Source organism: Ceratotherium simum, chromosome 5 (assembly GCF_057802395.1).
Source record: "Ceratotherium simum simum isolate JZ-2026a chromosome 5, ASM5780239v1, whole genome shotgun sequence".
NCBI lineage: Eukaryota > Metazoa > Chordata > Mammalia > Perissodactyla > Rhinocerotidae > Ceratotherium > Ceratotherium simum.
In genome coordinates this window covers 14,446,182-14,467,465 of record NC_141904.1, presented here as the reverse complement: position 1 = coordinate 14,467,465, position 21,284 = coordinate 14,446,182, and the positions used below count along the sequence as shown (strand labels likewise).

The 21,284-nt window shown below is 44.6% G+C and overlaps 1 pseudogene; it reads right to left on the bottom strand.

Moving 5' to 3' along the window:
* Positions 1-480: 480 nt before the first annotated feature.
* On the bottom strand, positions 481-1,680 carry LOC101392841 (tricarboxylate transport protein, mitochondrial pseudogene; annotated as a pseudogene).
* Between the last annotated feature and the right edge of the window lie 19,604 nt (positions 1,681-21,284).

Genomic DNA, 21,284 nt, shown 5'->3' with positions numbered 1-21,284 from the left:
TGGAAACGGATTTTATTTTTTATTTTTCCCTAGTTTTATTGAGATACAATTGACACAGGACATTGTATTAATATATGGTGTACAACATAGTAATTTGATATATATATTGCATAATATATATTGCTATATATATATATAGCAAAATGTACTGGAAAGGGATTTTACTTTACTGGAAAGGGATTTTAAAACACTTTACCTTCTTGGTAACTTTCCTTTTCAGTTCTATAATGTTTCTGTCTCCTTCTTTTTTATTTTGCTGTGACAGGATCCAGTTTATTCTGCCATGGGAGGGTGGTCCTGCGTGGTAGGTGCCACCCTGTCCCAGGCAGAGGAAGGGCTCGAGGACCAGTTAAGGCCAGTGGTGGGAGAAGCAGGGGGCACGCAGCCCCTGGAATGCAGTGAGGCCAGGCTGAGGCCCAGAGGCAGTTATGGCAGGCTGCGGCGGGTGCCCATGCTGGGTGGAAGGCACCAGGCTGGGACAGGGCCCTGGGTACAGGGCCGTGGACCCAGGCCACATGGGCGTGCTGGGAAGTGGGGCATAGGGTCATGTGACACAAAACATGAAACAGGCACACGGCTCATGAGTAAGCACATGGAGAAGTGGGCACAGATTCACAGACAAGAGGGTCACCCAGCCTCAGCCAGACTCATGGACACAACAGTGTCACACAGACCACAGGGGTCACACGGCACTATGGGACGTGTAAACTTGACGGCCACAAGGGACAGACCCAGGCCACGGAGTGCAAGGGACAGGGGAAGGGGGCCTTTTGGCGTGACTGCACTGGAATCGTGAGGAGAGGGCGGTGGGGGCTGGTCTGGAGGTGCCTGGGGGCAGCCCCCATGCAGACCCTCGGGGCTCAGTCAGTCTTCCACACTTTGTTGAGCAGCTTCACCACCTCATCGCAGGTGACGAACACAATGGCCACATCCAGGCAGACCCGGCCTAGGCGGGGGATGGCGCCCTTGTAGAATGCCTTGAGCCCCTCACGCCTCAGGATCTGCAAGCTGCAGTCTCACGTGTTCTGGTATTTGTGTGCCTCCAGGCCCTGCATCCGGGTCTTGATCACATCCAGAGGAGTGTTCCCAAAGACACTGGCAGCACCTGCAATAGCTCCAAACACTCCAGTGATCAGCGGGTTCATGGGCTTGCTGGGGTTGTCCGCTCTGTACCAGTTGCAGAGACGTCATGACAAAGAAGCGGATGGCCTGGTTGGATCCCTGCTTCAGGACGGTGGCTGTGAGGCCCTGGTACGTCCCCTTCAGCCCTTGTTCCCCGCACCATCTCTCTGACCCCACGGAGGAATCCTCTGTATTTGGGGTTGGAGGAGGTCTGGTCATGGATGAACTTCACCTTAATGGTCTCCACGGGACACACGACCATCACGGCCTCGGCCACGCCGGCACCCAGGCCGCACAGCAGCCTGCGTGTGCTGTCCAGCCGTCCCTGGGCGTCCCGCATGTGGTTGCGGAGGAACTCGAACATCCCCAACTGCCGCCTTGGGGCTGGAGCCGTAGAGGAGGGAGCTGAGGCCTCCGTACAGGCCCAGGACGCCATGGCTGCGGACAGTCTGCCGTACGCCGTCCCCGATGCCCCGGTAGCGCGGGGGGTGCGAGCGCTCGTCCAGCTGCAGCTGCGTCTGCACGTATTCGGCGGGGAAAGCGATGCAAATCTCGATGCCGCCCGCCAGGCCGCCTGCAGGGAGTGGGGACCCGGGCCCTGACACCCGCTCCCGGCCGCCCCGCCCCGACTCTCTCCGGCGCCTGCACCGCGGGGAGGCCCCTCCGGGTCCCCACACCCCGCCCCCGTTGTCCTGGCGAGGCGCGGAAGGGCGACACGCAGGGCGAGCCCCCGCGCGCCGCTCTGTCTCCTTCTTGACTCTTGTATACTAAATATTCATTTCCTCTGGTTGCAATTTTTTTGTGTGTGTGTGAGGAAGATTGGCCCTGAGCTAATATCCATGCCCATCCTCCTTTATTTTGTATGTGGGATGTCGCCACAGCCTGGCTTGAGGAGTGCTGCGTAGGTCTGCTCCTGGGATTGGAACCTGAGAACCCTGCCCCCAAAGGTGCACGTGAACTTAACCACTAGCCACGGGCCTGGCCCTGGTTATAAATTTATCAATGAATTCTTATCCCATACTGTGCAAGATCACTATTAGGTTAAATCCAACTGCTGGTCCTCGGACTCAAAGGCCTGCTCACTCACGCCCGGCTCTGCTCACCCAGCGCAGACACAGTTCTGCGCAGGCGCACCTTGGGCGCGGGAGGACGCTGCGAGCAGTGTTCAGGCTAAGAGCCACGCCTAAGCTTGGCCTGCTCCTGCTGGTCATTGTTTACGTCTACGGAAGCGTTGTTCAAGGGTTCTTTCTAAACCAGAGGTGTGGATTTGGTCTTGGTGTCTAAGTAAACACTCTCCCCATTGAACTAGGCTCAAGGGTCGGGTATCCTCACTGCGGAGAGCACGGAGAGCACGTTGGGCAGAAAACTCCCTCATTCCGGCTGGCACTGCCTTGCAACCCGGGTGAAAGGAGCAAAGTTCTTCTGAGTGGGTCCTGATTCCCGGCAGCAGCAGAGCCCAGCCTCGCCTCAGCGTCACCGTGGGGATACTTCTTTAACTAATTGTTGTCTTTTGAGTAGTTCTTTTCAACAATCAAGGTCAGCCACAGCCAGGGGCTCGCCAGCCTCCTAGTCAGATCCCCAGCCTTCTCATGTGCCCCAAAGTAGTCGGAGGCTCACAGCACCAGGAGACAGTGGCTCCTGCAAGGCCATTCCTGTGCCCTGGGGGGAGAGTCCTTCGGGAGCTAGTGGCGTTTACTTTGACCCAGAGGCGGAGCCTGAAGGAAGATAGTGTCTTCAATGGAAGAGGAAGAATTCCAGACTAGATAACTTCTAGAGAAAGTTAAAGTGAAAAAGGAGGATAAACGGAATTTGAATACTGTTCAGTCTGTATCTCAACTAGGTTAAAAAATTAGTTATGCAAAGAAAAGGAGCTGAAAAGATTTACATTAAATTGTCAACAGAGGTTTTCTCTTAATGATGGGGTTACAGCTGATTTTTCTTCTTTATATCCTTTTGTAGTATCCTACCAGTCGATATTATCTTTTCTTTTCTGAAATTGTTTTTTAAATAAAAAAATAGTGTAGACTTATTGTAAAATCTTCAAATCACACAGAAAAATACATATAGAAAGTGCCAACTAACCCAAGGGCCAATGCCAGTCCCTCCCAAGTTTATAATCACTGATAAGAGTTTATTGAATGTGTGTGTGTGCATGCATACATATATTTAAATGAGGATGCATATATTTAAACATATGATCAGGTTTTTTCTCTTAACACTATGTATTAAGACTGTTCAAGGTCAGCTCTATCTATATCATTTTAAATTGCAGTTCAGTATTTTATAGCATAAATGTATTGTAATTTGACTAAATGTTCTCATTAATAGATATTTAGGTCATTTCAGATCTTTTGCAATTATGAACTACGTTGCATTCAAGTATATTGCACGTACTTCCCTGTGTACATGTGTATTTCTTCAGGATCAATTTAAAGAAGTAGAATTTATGGGCCAAAGAAATAACCACTTAAATTCTGAACTGAACTTGCCAAACTGCCCTTCCAAAAGGTTTACCAATTTATTTTCTACACAACAATAAAATAGAGCACCCATCCTTCCATAGCTTTGCTAGTGATGGATATTACTGATGTTTACATTCTTGATAATTCTGCCCCCCAAAAGTGTATTATGTTGTTTTAATTCACATTTCTCTAATTACTAGCAAGGATGAGTAACTTTTCATATCTTTATTGGATGTTTATATCTCTTCTATAAATTACATCTTTACTATCTTTTACAATTTGTCACTATCTCTTCTTTTTTGAATTTATATCCTGTGTATTAGTGATTTGGATGATCATATACAATTCAAATATATTTTCCCAATTTATCACCTTTTAATCTTGCTTTTTGTTTTGTGTGTGTGTCTTTAGTTGCATGGAAGGTTTAAAATTTTATGCAATAAAAACTGTCAAATTTTTCCAACCTGGTTTCTGGGTTTCCTTTCATGCTTAGGAAAACCTTCCAGGAGCTGGCCCTACGGCCTAGTGGTTAAGTTTGGTGTGGTCCATTTTGGCGGCGTGGGATTCGTTCCCGGGTGTGGACCTACACTACGTGTCAGTGGCCATACTGTGGCAACGATCCATATACAAAATAGAGGAAGGCTGGCACAGATGTTAGCTCAGGGTGAATCTTCCTCAAGCAAAAAGAGGAAGATTGGCAACAGATGTTAGCTCAGGGCCAATCTTCCACACCAAAAAAAAAAAAAAAAAGGAAAACTTGGGGCCAGCCCAGTGGCATTGTGGTTAAGTTCACGCACTGCACTTCAGCAGCCCGGAATTTGCTGGTTCAGATCCTGGGTGCAGACCTATACACTGCTCATCAAGCCATCCTGTGGTGGCATCGCACATACAAAATAGAGGAAGATTGGTATAAATGTTAGCTCAGGGCCAATGTTCCTCACCAAAAAAACCAAAAAAAGGAAAAGCTTCCACCATAAACTGAGTTTATGATAATATTTTCATATTTTCTTTTTTTTTTAAATAGTTTTATTTATTTATTTATTTTCCCCCCAAAGCCCCAGTAGATAGTTGTATGTCATAGCTGCATATCCTTCTAGTTGCTGTATGTGGGACACGGCCTCAGCATGGCCGGAGAAGCGGTGCGTAGGTGCGCGCCAGGGATCTAAACCCAGGCCACCAGCAGCGGAGCGCACGCAATTAATCACTAAGCCACGGGGCCGGCCCTCATATTTTCTTCTAATACTTTTATGTTTTTTATATTGCAATCTTAAATCTGTCTGGAATTTGTATTTGTAGATGGTATGAGATAGAATATAACTTAATTTCTAAATATTCAGTTGCCCAATACCATGCACTGAATACTCATTCCAATTCACTGATTTGAAAATGCCATCTTTTTTTTTTTTATAATTTTATTTATTTATTTTTTTCCCCCAAAGCCCCAGTAGATAGTTGTATGTCATAGCTGCACATCCTTCTAGTTGCTGTATGTGGGACGCGGCCTCAGCATGGCCGGAGAAGCAGTGCGTCGGTGCGCGCCTGGGGTTCCGAACCCCGGCTGCCAGCAGCAGAGCGCGCGCACTTAACCGCTAAGCCACGGGGTGGACTAGAAAATGCCATCTTTATTATAAACTAAATATATTTTCATATATCCTCAGAGTCTGTTTTTGGATTTTCTATTCATTACATTCATCTATTTGTCTATTCCTGCAATAATACCATATTGTGTCCATCGCTATTGCCTTTTACTATGATTTGCTATTTGATAAGGCAACTCTCCTCATTATTGATCATTTAAAAAAATGTTCTTTGCTGTGCTCATGCATTTTCAATTCAATCTTGAGAATCAGATAAACTTGAGGATGACTATGTGATTGTTCCAACAAATGTCAAAAAACGTGTTTTTTTCCCCCCCAAAGCCCCAGTAGATAGTTGTATGTCATAGTTGCACATCCTTCTAGTTGCTGTATGTGGGATGCGGCCTCAGCATGGCCGGACAAATGGTGCGTTGGTGCATGCCCGGGATCCCAACGCGGGCCGCCAGCAGCAGAGCGCGTGCACTTAACCGCTAAGCCACGGTGCTGGCCCAAAAAATGTTTGATGAAATTAAACATACATAATATGGAACATCATGCAGTTGTTTGCAAAGAGAGAGAGAGCTATCTGTACCTGAATGGAAAGATCTCCAACACAAGTGAACAAAGCAATAGAACAATGCATATCTTACGAATCTCTTGAAGTAAAAAAAGAAAAGGTACATATGTAGATGCATGTTTGTGAAAAAACATATGTATATGAGTTAAAAAACACAGATCTGGAGGGATACACATGTAACTGTCATGGTTTTTGTTTCTGGGGAGGGGAATAGGAGTGTAGGGGTGTCCTGGATACTGTGGGGTTTTATCCAGATTCCCCTCCTTAGAACCAAGGCCCTTCATCCGGTCGCCAGGAGCGTTGCTTGCTGACAGCTTGCACAGGGTGCCTTTCCAGGCATAGCCCTTGGCTGCATGTAGCTGCTCGGCCAAGTTTAAGCCCTTCCCTGGGGACAAACTGCATCCAATGACTGGTTATTATGCAGTACAAACACATGTCCCCTTTGCCCCAATTTGGGACAGTTATGGAGGACCATCCTACCTTCAGAGCTCCCCAAGGGAACGGCACACGCAGCCTTTGTTGGAACTGCACCTACTTCGCAACCTAACTTCTCTCTAGGCCTCGTCTCGCTTCTCCCACTTCCTTACAGGTGGTGTTTCTGAGAGTACTTCCCAATAAACACCTGCACACAAATTTGTCTCAGAGTGAATTTCCTGGAGTACCTGGCCTACAACAATAGGCGATAAATTATTGGGAGGGAGAGGATAGATTGGTGTGTTTTTCACTTTTTGCTCTCTTAGTAAACTTGAATAATTTATAAGAATGTTGTATAGTGTTAAATTTGTGTTTAAATATTACCATTAAATAGAAAATATAACAACAATGTTGAGCTAACTTTTAAAAAAGAAAGTCTCGGGGGCTGGCCCAGTGGTGTAGCGGTTAAGTTCTCATGCTGCACTTCAGTGGTCTGGGGTTTGCCGGTTTGGATCCTGGTTGCAGACTTCCACACCTCTCATAAAGCCACGCTGAGGTAGTGGCCCACATAGAGCGACCAGAAGGATGTACAACTATGACATACAACTATCTACTGGGGGCTTTGGGGAGAAAAAAGAAAAAAAATAAATAAAGAGCATCAAGGAAAAATAATTTTATAATTTTATTTATTTATTTATTTTTCCCTCAAAGCCCCAGTAGATGGTTGTATGTCATAGTTGCACATCCTTCTAGTTGCTGTATGTGGGACGCGGCCTCAGCATGGCTGGAGAAGCAGTGCGTCAGTGTGCACCTGGGATGCGAACCCGGGCTGCCAGCAGTGGAGCACGCGCACTTAACCGCTAAGCCACGGGGCCGGCCCCGGAAAAATAATTTTAAAAAAATATTACAAATATAAAAAAGAAAGTCTCATGCCCTGCACACCTTCCCCTCTTCCCACCCAGTAGTCTCACTACTGTAGCACAATAGTCATTTCATTTCTACATACTTCCCTGAGTGGGGATCAGACACAGTCATATTTTGCCTGGCTTGCTGTGGTGGAAAGAACCACACAGTGATGCAAAGATTTCTCATAAAGGTGGGTTTTTCACTACTCTACAAAGATGATAAAAAAGCAAGACACAGCTGAACCAGAACGGGTGTTCAGAGAACTCTGAGAGCCCTTGTCTCAGCCTTAGGTCCAGAACAGGTGAGTTAGTTGTATTCCCTGAAAAACGAAATTCCAAGAGGAAGTTTGCTTAACATCACACAGCCTCTGAGCCAAAGGGTTCTGAGCTCCAGATTCTCAGTGCAGCCTTCTTTCCGTCAAAGAAAGTCGCCATTTCCTAAAGGCTGAATGTATTCTCTGATTAGGATCCTCCTCCAGATGGGCCCATCTCTGAGGAGGCCAGATGGGTCCTTGGAGGGGAAGCGAACAGAGAAACCTGTTCAAAGGACATGCTCTTCTGTGGTCACCCTGAGGAAGTAGCTGTGGTCCTCTGCTATTCAGGAGGCCCTCTCTCCCCGCAACTTTCCTCCAGAGTTCTATTTTCAAGTTTCTCTGGGGACTGATCTCCAGAAGCTGTGGGAAACTCTGTCCCACTAGTTATTCTCACACATCCATGGAACTCCCCATTGAGGAGTCAGGATCTCAGGTTGGCCAATGAACAATTAACCACAAGTGGGGTGGTTAGAAACTTCCCTCGAAAATGAGGAACTTCAAAACTGAGGAGTCTATATTTGTTGATCCGAGATATATATGCTTTATTCTGTCCCAAACAAACCTCATGTAATCCTAAACACAGAAAATAACAAGTGTTGGTGAGGATGTGGAGAAATTGGAACCTTTGTACACTGTTGGTGGGAATGTAAAATGTTTCAGCTGCTGTGGAAAACAGCATGGCAGTTCCTCAAAATATTAAAAATAGAACTACCATATGATCCAACAATCTCACTTCTGGGTACATATCCACCAAATTGAAAGCAAGGTCTTGAAGAGACATTTTCACACCCATCTTTACAGCAGCATTATTTACAATAGCTAAAACATGGAAGCACCCCATTGTCCATCAACAGATGAATGGATAAACAAAATGTGGTATATGCGTATAACGGATTATTATTCAGCCTTAAAAAGAAAGAAATCCTGTTACATGCTACAACATGGATGAACCTTGGGGACATCATGCTACGTGAAAAAGCCAGTCACAAAAAGACAACTATTGTATGATTCTGCTTATATGAGGTATCTAAAGTGGTCAAATTCATTGAAACAGAAAGTTGAATGGTTGCTGCCAGGGGGAGGGGGAAATGAGGAGTTGTTTTTTAATGGGTATAGTTTCGGTTTTGCAAGATGAAAATATTCTGGAGATTGGTTGCACAACAAATTGGATGTATTTAACGCTACTGAAGTGTACACTTAAAAATGGAGAGGCCGGCCCAGTGGCGCAGATGGTTAAATGTGCACGCTCCGCTGCGGCGGCCCAGGGTTCACCGGTTCGGATCCCAGGCGCGCACCGACGCACCGCTTGTCAAGCCATGCTGTGGTGGCGTCCCATATAAAGTAGAGGAGGATGGGCGTGGATGTTAGCCCAGGGCCAGTCTTCCTCAGCAAAAAGAGGAGGATTGGCAGATGTTAGCTCAGGGTTGATCTTCCTCACAATAAAAAAAAAAAAAATGGATAAGGTGGTAAATTTTATGTTATGTGTTTTTTACAATCAAAAAATATTAAAAACTCAATGAACACGTCACAAAACAAATTAGATATAATTGAAAAGGGAACTAATAAGCTAGAAGATAGAACTGCAGAAATTATTCAGAATGCAGTACAGAGAGACAAAGAGATGTCAGGAAACATGAATGATGCAATGAGAAGGTATAACATACAGACAATCAGGTTCTAGAAGAAAAGAATAGAGAAAATAGAAAAGAGATATTATTCAAAGAGAAAATGCCTGTGACATTTTCCAGAATTGATGAAAAATATGAATCCTCTGATTCAGAAATCAGAATGAATCTCAAGAATGAAAGTAAATAAATAAAAATTAAAAAAATAAAAATAAATCCACACCTATGCCCTTCATAGGGAAACTGCAGAGGATCAAAAACAGGGAGACCGTATTAGAAGCATCCAGAGAGCAACCCAGATGAACAATAAACTACTGAAGGCAGTAGGTGAATGGATAGATAGACCGTATGCCAATACAACATATACATTGTACAGCAATACATGGAATATTCAGCACTAAAAAGAAATGGGCCATCAAGTCGTGAAAAGATATGGAGGAAACTTAAATGCATATTACTAAGAGAAAGAAGCCAATCTGAAAAGGCTACCTACTATATGATTCCAAGTATATGACATTCTGGAAAAATGCAAAAAAATTCTGCAAAACTATGGAGTTGGTAAAAAGATCAGTGGTTGCCAGAGATTATTGGGGAGGGAGGGAGGAATAGGCACAGGATTTTTAGGGCAGGGAAACTATTCTATATGATACTATAATGGTGGATACATAGCATTTTACATTCATCCAAACCCATGGAATGTAAAATGCCAAGAGTGAGCCTAGTGATAATGATGTGTTAATGTAGGTTCATCAATTATAACAAATGTATCACTCTGGTGAGTGATATTGATGGTGAGAGAGGCTGTGTGTGTGTGTAGGGGTCAGGGGGTAAATGGGTACTTTCCACTCAATTTTGCTCTGAATCTAAAACTATTCTAAAATAGTACGTTGAAAAAAAACCTAAGGCAAAAAAAACCCACACAAAAAACTACCCAAGCATTCAGAGAGAGAAAAAACCAATAACCAACAAAAGAACAATAATTACACTGACAGCAAACACCTTAAAGCAAAACAACAAATTTTTAAAAATTAAAAAAATACACATAAGAAATTTGAGGTTAGCTATTGCTAGGTATGGTCATGCCCCATTCCCTACTCCCTTCCCGCTACCCTCTGTCTATTTTCGTTATTGCAAATGGCAGCTTTTATTTCGTGACTAGGAGAAGGGATAGGCCTAGTGAAGGAAGGGAGGGGAAAGGAAGTTTACTGAAGGAGGAAAGGGTATGGATTTGGTTTCAATAGTGATACTGACCTGGGGAGGGAAAGGGTCTAGAAAGGCCATTGGTGCATTTCCATTTTAGGGGGAGTAAGATTATTCCCACATCAGTCTCTATGGGGCAGGGGACCACTACAGACACTTTCAATGTTGGTGTCCATCTGTATAGAAGCTTAAAGGCTCTCAAGTATACTTAGATACATTATCTCATTTAGTCTCTGAAAGAGATCACTCTCCAACTCTGCCAGGCAATGCCAACCATAACATTTCTGGATATCTTGGTTAGTCTTATACTTTCTGATATTTGTTGGTTGAAATTCTACAGGCTCTCTCTAATTCCAATGCTTCTTTTTGCTTATGAGCAGAGACAGGCAGTTTAAGGTTTTGAAAATTTTTACCTCCAGCCTGGATCTTTTTCAGGAACTCCAGACTGTTAACTGAATATTGCCACTGGAATGTCTAAATAAGCATCTCAAACTTAATACGTACAAAAATGAAGCTCTTGATTTAGTGCTTTCAAGTGGCTTGTTTTGCAGTCTTTCCTATTTCAGAAAATGGCAACACCACCCTTTCCGATACTTAGACCAAAAACCTTGGAATCATTCTTCTCTTCTTTCTTCTCTCATACCTCATGTCCAATCCATCAGGGAATCTTGTTGGCTCTACTTTTCAAAATATATCCAGAATCCAACCATCTCTCATTACCCTCACTACTACCACAATGGTCCAAGTCTCCATCATCTTTCACTTGGATTACTGAAGTAGAGGATTACTTCTTAATGGTCATACATGGTAGGAGCTGAATAAATATATTCAATAAATAAATAAATTCAATAAATTTCCATAACTAAATAAATTCAATAAATAATTAAATGAATAAATGAAGCAATGCCCAGGTATGGATTATCATTGACTCTCTGGTAGCTCATGGTTAAACTTGAGACTCCTTGCCATATTTTGGAGAGAGAGCGGGAAGAAGTAGTATTTGGGCAGCAAATACTGTGGGCCCCTGGAGGAGACAACAGGGAGGAAAGATGAAGTAACACGAAAAATACAGGAGAGCGGAGTCAGTGGAATTGGGCTCAGAGTGGGAATCAGCAGAGGTGCTCCCGGTCACTGAGTCCTTGTCCCTGCTGTTGTGGCTGCCCATCCTTTGTCCCTGTTGTAGGTTCTGGCTGGAGACCCTGCTTCCCTCTGCTGACCAACCTGGGGTCCTGTGAGGTGATCTCCAAGAAATCCCGACAGGCGAATGAGCCTTGCTGAAGACCAGGCGAAGAGAGTAGTTTCCTTCTGAGCTTTGGGGGTGCGTCCTGCGGAGGGAGGGAATTGAGCAGATTGGGTAAACTCCTTGAACTGGGGCTGGAGAGGAAAGGTTAGGAAGGCATCCAGGTGTGGCCTGGCCTGGGATTCCCTCCTTCCTCTTGGGCCACCCCATCTCCCTCCTTCTCCCTCTCCCCATAGGAGATCCAGCAGCTGCTTCCAACAGCCTAGGTCTTCTGCCAGCTTTGAGAGTCCTTCCAGAAGTTGACAGTTCTTTCCCCTGACTCTTTTTGGCCATTCTTTCACTAAGCACCCAGGGCCTGGTTGCCTCCTCTTGGTTACTCAGGGGCTCTTCTCCAGACTGGTAATGGAGTATGGTTTGGGAAATTGCTTGGCTGGGTCCCATGCATGTTGAGTTCTATTTCCTCCTTTGGGTGTTTAGCTTCCAAGTGGGATCTTTGCCGTTGTAATTATAATAACCTCACACTGCACTGCTCTTAAAGCTACATAGGCAAACAAATAAATAGAAAAGAATTCTTAAGGAAAGCCAAGTAATTGTCAGAATCTTCATCCCCACCATACTCAGAAGCTCTGTATTCGCCTGTCCATAACTGCTTAGTGAGAATTATTTAACCAACTTGAATTCTTTCTATAATCACACTGAAATCTGATATTCTAGGGACAAGGAAGTTTCCCCCACCCTAACCCTGCTCCTCCCCAAGCCTTCCCCATCCAGCCAGTAGCACTGTTACTTACCTGACTGCTTGAGGGAAAAACCCATAAGTTTGCCTTTATTCACCCTCACCCCTTATCCTATCAGCAAGGCCTGTTGCCTGTACAAAATATGCCCAGAATCTGTCTTCCTCTCTCCAACACTTAGTGACAATCATGTTCATCTTGTGCCACTGTAGTGGTCTGCTAACTCATCTCCCTGCTTCCACTCTTGTCCTGTCAGATCACTCCTCACAGCAGCCAGAGCCATCTTTCAAGGACAAGCCAAATCCCACCATTCCCCTGTTCAAACCCTCCAAAGGCACCCCCTGAACTTTTGATACATTTCAACTTCTTACTATGATGCATGAGGCTCTGCACAACATGGCTCCAGCCCTTCTGTCCTGTCACACGTCTTACTGCTCTCCCCATCAGCCACGTGGCCTTATCTGTTCCTTCAGTGAGCCAAGCTTGTTCCCGTCTTAGAGCTGTGGGATTTGTTGTTGGTGATGCTTAAATTGCTCTGGGAAGATTTTCTCATGGCTGGCTTCTTAGTATTTAGGCCTCAGTTCTGTACTATTGCTCCATAATGAAACATCCCAGCACTCAGTGGCTTCAAAACAGCAGTCATCTATTTTGCTCATATATCTGTAATTTGGGCAGGGCTTGATGGGGAAGGCAACTTTTTGCTCCAAGCAGCATCAGCTGGGGCAAATCAACTGAGAACTGAGGATCTGCTTCTAAGATGGCTTACCCACACAACTGGCAAGTTGGTGCTGGCAGTTGTCTAGGGGCTAAGCCAGGGTTGAAGGCTGGGGGCCTTGGTTGTTCACATAGCTGGGTTCCTGGGAAAGTGTCCCGAAAGAGTCCGGTGGAAGCTGTATTGTCTTTTATGACCTAGCTTCAGAAGTCACATGGCATCACTTCTGTTATATTGCTTTCATTTTGCAAGTCAAAAGACCTGTCCAAGCTCAAGTGGAGGGAACATAGACTCTACCACTGGAAGGGGGGGTGGCAGGGTTCTGCGATAGCACACAGAAATGGAAACATTGCTTTTCTGGATAATACTATCTGCTACAGCTCCTCCTCAGCGCAGCCTTCACTGACCACCCTATCGAAATCAGCTCTTCCTCAACCCAAATAGTCATTCTTTACCATTTCAGCCTCTGGTTCCTTTAAGCCCCTGTCATTACCTTACCTTGTCCATTTATTTATTTACTCACTTGCAGAGCTTATATTGGCTCCTTATAAAGAATATAAGCCCCTGAGAGCAGAAGCCTTGCATGAACGGAGCCAGATGGGAGGCTGTTGCACTAAGCTCTGGTAGTTGCAGTCAGACATGGTGGCTAGTTAGAGATACGTAAGGGTGGAGACTTTGGTATTTGATGATCGACTGGCTGTGGAGGATGAGAGGAGACAGGAGGACACTGGGCTGCTGGTCCATCTCAGACCGAGGAATAGCATGGGACTGAGGATGTGCATGGCTCAGGATTGCCTGGCAGAGGCCATGCTGAGACCCACACTACTAGAGGGGTAAGTGATGTTATGTGTGTGGGGAGTCTGCTAGATGCTCACCACACCCCTTTCCTCTGCTTCCCAAGCTTCCAGGCACGTTCCCAGCTCTCCTGCAGTTAGGCCGTATGAAGTTATGGCCAAAGAACTGTAAGGGGAAGCTGATGTATACCACTTTGCAGGCGTGGCCTATTAAAAGCCATCCTGCAGGATCCCGCATGCTCCCTTCCCCTTCCTTATAGGAGGTGTGCTAACGATGGCAACATCATGGGAGACTCCTGGGCTCCTGAATGACAGGATGACGTGACAGTGTTTCTTCATCTTGTTATTTAACTTCGTCCTCATTTCCTTGTGTTTCCTGCAAACTGAAAGTCAGCTCCATAGCTTGATTAGATTCGGGTTCACTTTTTTGGTAAGAAGTATGTCAAAGGTGATGCTGTACTTTATCATCTGCATCATATCAGGAAGGACATCGATGTCAGGTTGTTCTACCTTTGGTGATGTTATGTTTGAAGACTGAGTCCAGATGGTGGTTGCCAGATTTCTCCATTGTAAAGGCACTTCCCCCTTTTGCAATCAGTATGTAAACTGTGGGGTAACCCTCGGTCACCATTCTAACATCCTGTTCCTAAACAACACTTCACCTAATGTTTTTAGCATCCATTGTGGTTCCTTCCCTCAATTGTTAATATTAATTATTTCTCTAGCATTTATTGAGCAGCTTACTATGTACTGGGCACATAGGGTTTACGTGTATTTTCTCCTTTTATCATCACAATAACCCTATGAGTTTATTTTCCCCAGTTATAAGTGAGGAAATTGAAGCCTAGAGAAAGTATATTAGTTTCCTATTGCTGCTATAAAAAAACGCCAAAAACTTAGTGGCTTAAAACAACATAAATTTATTAGCTTGGAGTTCCGGAGGTCAGAAGTCTGAAATGGGTCTCACTAGACTGAAATCAAGGTGTAGGCAGGGTTGTGTTCCTTCTGGAGGCTCTAGGGAAAAATCCGTTTCCTTGCCTTTTCCAGCTTTTAGAGACTGCCTGCATTCCTCTGCTCATGGTCCCCTTCCAGCTTCAAAGCCAGCAATGGTGGGTCGAGTTCTTCTCAAATAGCATCACTCTGATCTTGCTTCTATTGTCACATCTCCTTCTCTGATGCTGACTGAATCTCTCTGCCTCCCTCATCCACTTTTAAGGACCCTTGTGATTACATCGAGCCCACCTGGACAACCCAGAACACTCTCCCTATCTTAAGGTCAGCTGATTAGTCACCTTAATTCCATCTGCAAGCTTAATTCTCCTTTGCTGTGTAAGCTAATATATTCACAGGTTCTGGGGGTTAGGACATGGACATCTTTGGAGGGGCCATTATTTGGCCAACCACAGAAGGTAAGTAACTTAACCTGGTCACACAGCAAGTCAGCAGCAGCGCTGGGATTTGGTCTCTGGAAGTCTGGATCCAGGGCGCAGGTTTTTAATCCCTATGCTATGTTTCCTCTACAAATGTACTAAGTAGTGGGGTTGGGATAGTTTATTATGACTTGCACAAGACATCCCTCCAGGGTCCCACTTCTGCTGATTTCATAAGGTATCATGAAATTCTCTATTACAGTTTGGCTTCCCACTGTATGTTATAGTGTCTAGATCTAGAGTCTGGAGCCAGCTGGCTTAGGCTCAGGTCCCGGCTAGGCCATTTGGGCTATATGATTTGGGCAAGTCATTAAATTTCTCTGTGCCTCATATTCCATCATGTAATGGGGGGAAATAATAGTGTCTACCCCATAAGGATGTTGTGAGGATAAAAAGAGTCATTATAATTAAAATGCTTACATAGCAAGTGCTAGGTATTAGCCAGGATTATTATTATTTCTGTGTATTCCAAAGGGATCACCAGGCCAGATTGGCTTTCTGGCCCCTTCCAGGTTTGGTTCTTGGTGTAAAAATGCATAAAAATTCTGGCTTCCACATCTGCCCGTGGAGCTCAGTTAGGGGGACCAGTCTTCTAGAGGTGGATCAGCTCTGGCCAAAGGGAACAGAATTGAGGATTTGAATTTGCAGAGATAGGTTCTAGATCTTGGTCCATGGGGAGCCCACCCAGGTGCAGGAAACCTGAGGGCCTCCCTGAAGGACATCTCCATCATGAATTTCTCCAGCTGCAGTCCACTGCAGACTCACCTTCAGGGAGTAAAGCCATAACCCCATGCCCTCATCTTTTATCCACAGTCACCAAATGAAGCAGTAACACAGGGAACCATCCTACCAGAAAGAACACAAAACTTCAATAGAAAACAAATGGCCCATTACAGTGACCACCAGCACTGATATAAAGATTAAATGGCAAATTTTCTTAGAGTGAGCACCAGAATAAATTTGATATCTTTAAAAAATTCTGTTCACTTTTATAGCATTTTTTGGAAAACATTGACATCTTTGTAGCATTGGTGTTTTTATCTTTAAAAAAATTAACTAGATTTTATTTTTTAGAACAGTTTTAGACTTACATAAAAATTGAGGAGCTATACAGAGAGGTCCCATACACCCACTCCCAGAGTCCTCTAGGATTAACATCTTATGTTAGTGTGGTATATCTGTTTCAGTTAATGAACCAATATAGATAAATAATCATTAACTAAAGTCCATGCTTTATCCAGATTTCCTTAATTTTTACTTAATGTCCTTTTTCTGAGCTAGGATCCCATTCAGGTCACCACATTACATTTAGTTGTCACGGCTCCTTAGGCTTCTCTTGGCTGTGACAGTTTCTCACACTTTCCTTGGTCTTGATGACCTTGAGGGTTTTGAGGAGTACTAATCCCTTTTGTACAATGCTCTTCTGTTAGACTTTGTCTGAGGTTTTTCTCATGAAAATGGGGTTATAGGTTTTTGGGAGGAAGACCATAAAGTCCCATATTCACCACATCATGCCAAGGTCCACACTATCAACATGAGCTATCGCTGTTGACAGTGACCTTGACCACCTGGCTGAGGTAGTGCTGTCAGTTTCCTCCACTGTAAAGTGACTCTTTTCCCTGCTTTCCATACTGTACTCTTTGGAACGAAGTCACTATGCCCAACACGCTGAAGGAGTGGGGAGTTACACTCCAGTTCATTGAGAAGCATGTTAGTTTCTTAGGGCTGTCGTAACCAAGTACCACCAACTGGGTGGCTTAAGATAACAGAAGTTTATTCTCTCACAGTTCTGGAGGCTGGAAGTCTGAAATCGAGGTGTCGCCTGGGCCATGGTCTCTCTGAAGCTTCTAGGGGAGAATTTGATCCATGCCTCTCTTCCAGCTTCTCAAGCTGCCAGCAATCCTTGGTGTTCCTTTGCTTGTGGATGCATCACTTCGATGTCTGCCTCCATTGGCACAGTGTTCTCCCCTGTCATCTTTGTGTCCTTCTCTTATAAGGACGCCAGTCATATTGGACTAGGGTCTACCTAGTGACCTCATCTTAACTTGATTTCATTTGCAAAGACCCTATTTCAAATAAGGTCACAATCACAAGTACCTGGGTTTAGGACTTTAACATATCTTTTTGAGGGACACAATTCAACCCATAACAAGGGGAGACTATTTACATAGATTATTTGGGATTCTTCTGCATAGGAGATGTATCACATCTCCCCTATTTATTTATTTAATCATTTATTTATATCAGCATGAACTGCCACTTTACTATACTTGTTTATTGGCTCCAGAAGTTGTTTTGGGATTTTCTATGTAGCCAATCCTGTCATCTGTAACTCCTTCCCAATCTGCATACCTTTTATTTCCTTTTCTTGTCTTATTGTAGTAGCTAGGACTCCCAGTACAATGTTGAATAAGAGTGGTGACAGAAGACATCCTTGCCTTGTTTCTAATTTTAGGGGGACAGCACCCAGTTTCTCACTATTAAATATGATATTAGCTGTAGGTTTTTTGCCCATTCTAACAATCTGTCTTTTTTTTTTGGCAGGGAAAGACTCACCCTGAGCTAACATCTGTTGCTAATCTTCCTCTTTTTTTTGTTCCTCCCCAAAGCGCCAGTACATACTTGTATATTCTAGTTGTAGGTCATTCTAGTTCTTCTATGTGAGCTGCTGCAATAGCATGGCAACTGACAGACAGGTGGTGGGGTTCCGCAACCGGGAAGTGAACCTGGGCCACCGAAGCAGTAAGCGCTGAACTTTAACCAGTAAGCCATCAGGGCTGGCTCAACAATCTCTGTCTTTTTTTTTTTTTTCTGTGAGGAAGATCAGCCCTGAGCTAACATCCATGCCAATCCTCCTCTTTTTGCTGAGGAAGACCAGCCCTGAGCTAAGATCTATTGCCAATCCTCCCCCTTTTTTCTCCCCAAAGCCCCAGTAGATAGGTGTATGTCATAGTTGCACATCCTTCTAGTTGCTGTATGTGGGACGCTGCCACAGCATGGCCGGACAAGCGGTGCATCGGTGCGTGCCTGGGATCCGAACCCCGGGCCGCCAGTAGCAGAGCGTGCGCACTTAACTGCTAAGCCAATGGGCTGGCCCCAATCTCTGTCTTTTAATCTGTGTATGTAGACCATTCATATTTTAAAACTATTTTTTTAAATAGACTATTTTTTAGAGTAATTTTAGGCTTACAGCAAAATTGAGCAGAAAGTACAGAGAGTTCCCAGATATTTTCTCCCAGTCTGTGGCTTGTCTTCTCATTCTCTTGAGACAATTCACATTTAATATGATTACTATATAGACAATGGAATACTACTCAGCCATAAGAAACGATGAAATCCAGCCATTTGTGACAACATGGATGGACATTGAGGGTATTATGCTAAGCGAAATAAGTCAGAGGGAGAAGGTCAAATACCATATGATCTCACTCATAAGTAGAAGATAAAAACAACAACAAACACACACATAGAGACAGAGATTGGATTGGTGGTTACCAGAGGGGAAGGGGGGAGGGAGGAGGGCAAAAGGTGTGATTAGGCGCATGTGTGTGGTGATGGAATGTAATTAGTATTTAGGTGGTGAACATAATGTAATCTATGCAGAAATAGAAGTATCATGATGTACACCTGAAATTTATACGATGTCATACACCAATGTTACTGCAATAAAATAAAATAAAATAAAATAAAATAAAAACAAAAAAAAGTGATTGCTGATATAATTGGATTAATATCCACCATGTTTGCAACTGTTTTCTATTTGTTGTACTTGTTCTTTGTTTCTTTTCTCCCCCTTCTTTCTAGCTTCTCTGGTTTTAATTGAGCATTTTTACATGATTCCATTTTAAACTTGATCTCTTTCTGAAGTAAAGTTTTGCTGCTATTAGTTACATTAGTGGTTCTCACCCAGCAATGATTTTGCTCCTAGGTGACATTTGGCAACGTCTGGAGATACTTTTGGTTGTGACACTGAGGGGGTGTTACTGATATCTGGTAGGCAGAGGCCAGGGATGCTGCTAAACATCCTATAATGCATAGTACTGTCTCCCACAGCCAAGAGTGATCTGATCCAAAATGTCAATAGTGCCATACAATTCAGATTCTAATTCTGATGTGTGGATTTTCTTCCCCACACCACCAAGCAATTCTCCGACCCCAGCTATACAATTCAACTCAATTCTGACACTATCCACCCACAGAGAGCATCAGATCCCACAGGTTAAGGACTCAGTCCCACAAAACAGCTCTTCCTCCACTTCAGACGTCAATCACAAGTCCAGGTTGTTACCTGTGCTTCTGACTGACTGGCTGTAAATCAGAGGTTCCCACAAGCCCCTCCTTGGGTCCGATTAATTTGCTAGAGTGTCTCACAGAACTCAGGAAACCAGTTTATTCACTAGATTACTGGTTTATCACAAAGGGTATTAAAGGATACAAATCAATAGCCAGGTAAAGAGATACATAGGGAGAGGTCCTAACAAAGGAGCTTCTGTTCCTGTGGAGTTTGGGACAGGGCATAGTGGCACATGGAACTATTTGGTTCACCAACTCGGAAGCTCTCCACAGCCCTTCCTTTTGGGGTTTTATGGAGGCTTCATTACATATTAAATACATACATACATTAAATCACTGGCCATTGGTGATTGGACTCAATCTCCAGCCTCTTCCCCCTCCCTGGTGGGGGATCGGACTGAAAGTTCCAAACCTCTAATCACAGGGTTGGTTCCCCTAACAACCAGCCCCCATCTGTAGGTTACCTAGGGGCTTTCCAAAAGTCACCTCATCTATATAACAAAAGACACCTTTACTGCTCTCAGCACCTAGGAAATTCCAAAGGTTTTTAGGAGCTCTGTGTCAGGAACAGTGGACAAAGACCAACTATATATTTCTTATTATAAATCACAATATCACACGTCACTATTGGTGAACACTGAATTAGATAATAACGATTAATATATATTGTCAGAAGAGGCTGGGTGATGGTTATAAAAAGGATTCCCCAGGGGCCAGCCCCATGGCGCAGCAGTTAAGTGCACATGCTCCGCTGCTGGCAGCCGGGGTTTGGATCCCCGGCACGCACCGACGCACCGCTTGTCAGGCCATGCTGTGGCGGTGTCCCATACAAAGTAGAGGAGGATGGGCACAGATGTTAGCCCAGCGCCAGTTTTCCTCAGCAAAAAGAGGAGGATTGGCATGGATGTTAGCTCAGAGCTGATCTTCCTCACACACACAAAATTAACTAATTAAAAAAACAAAAGGATTCCCCAAATCTTATTGACCTAGAGCAACTCATCTAGTCACACGGCCCCACCCAACTGAAGGAAGCAATTCTTCCATTGTGCCTGGAAGTGCGGCAGCTGGAAGTATTTGATGAAGAGCACTAATGATTAATATACAATAATACAATATTTTCCCTTTGATTGCTAGGAAGCTCAGAACTAAGTTTGATACACAATAGCAATAGCTTCTCTTCAAGTCTTCCAAGATGTAGACGCCAAGATGGGATTAGACCCCAGGAGATTTGCAGGGAAAGATTATACAAGAATTTTGTTGTGATTTCTTCTCATACAGGGGCAGGTATAATGGCTGAAGTCAGGTCTGCTGTCAGTTATTTCGGCAATGGGCTGCTCTTGGACTGGAAACCTCAGCAGCAAGGGATCTGCCTCTCTTTATTTAAACCCTGTGGACTTCAGGACATTGAGGGGGGAGGTTCTGGGTGTTTGGGATTAAGATGACCCTCTGCAGGGGGATGGGCTGGGGGCCAAGACTTACGGGAACCAGATAAGAAGCCTCACAGGGTACGTTGATGGGGCAAATGTAGGAAGCCCTTGGGCACAGCTAGCCGCAAGAGGACCAGCAGGTCTTAGTAGGCCACCTCCAAGCTCCTGTGCTCGTTCCAAATCTACCAGCACAAGCTGCTGCAGCCCAGCTGGGAGCACTAGCAGGGACCAGATGATGGGAGCCCTGGGTTCTGCACATCCAACAGCCTCGCAGGCCCATGGACTCGCCCTCCTGAGCTCTGACCTGGCATCACTCCAAGGGTCTGCTCTGTCACATTCTGTCCTTTCTGCTTCTTGTGAGCCTCAGAGGACCTGGAGCCTGTCCCATCATCTCCTCTTTCCCTGTGGTGGTCAGTAAATACTTCACATGCCCTGTCCTGTACTGGGCACTGAGGGCA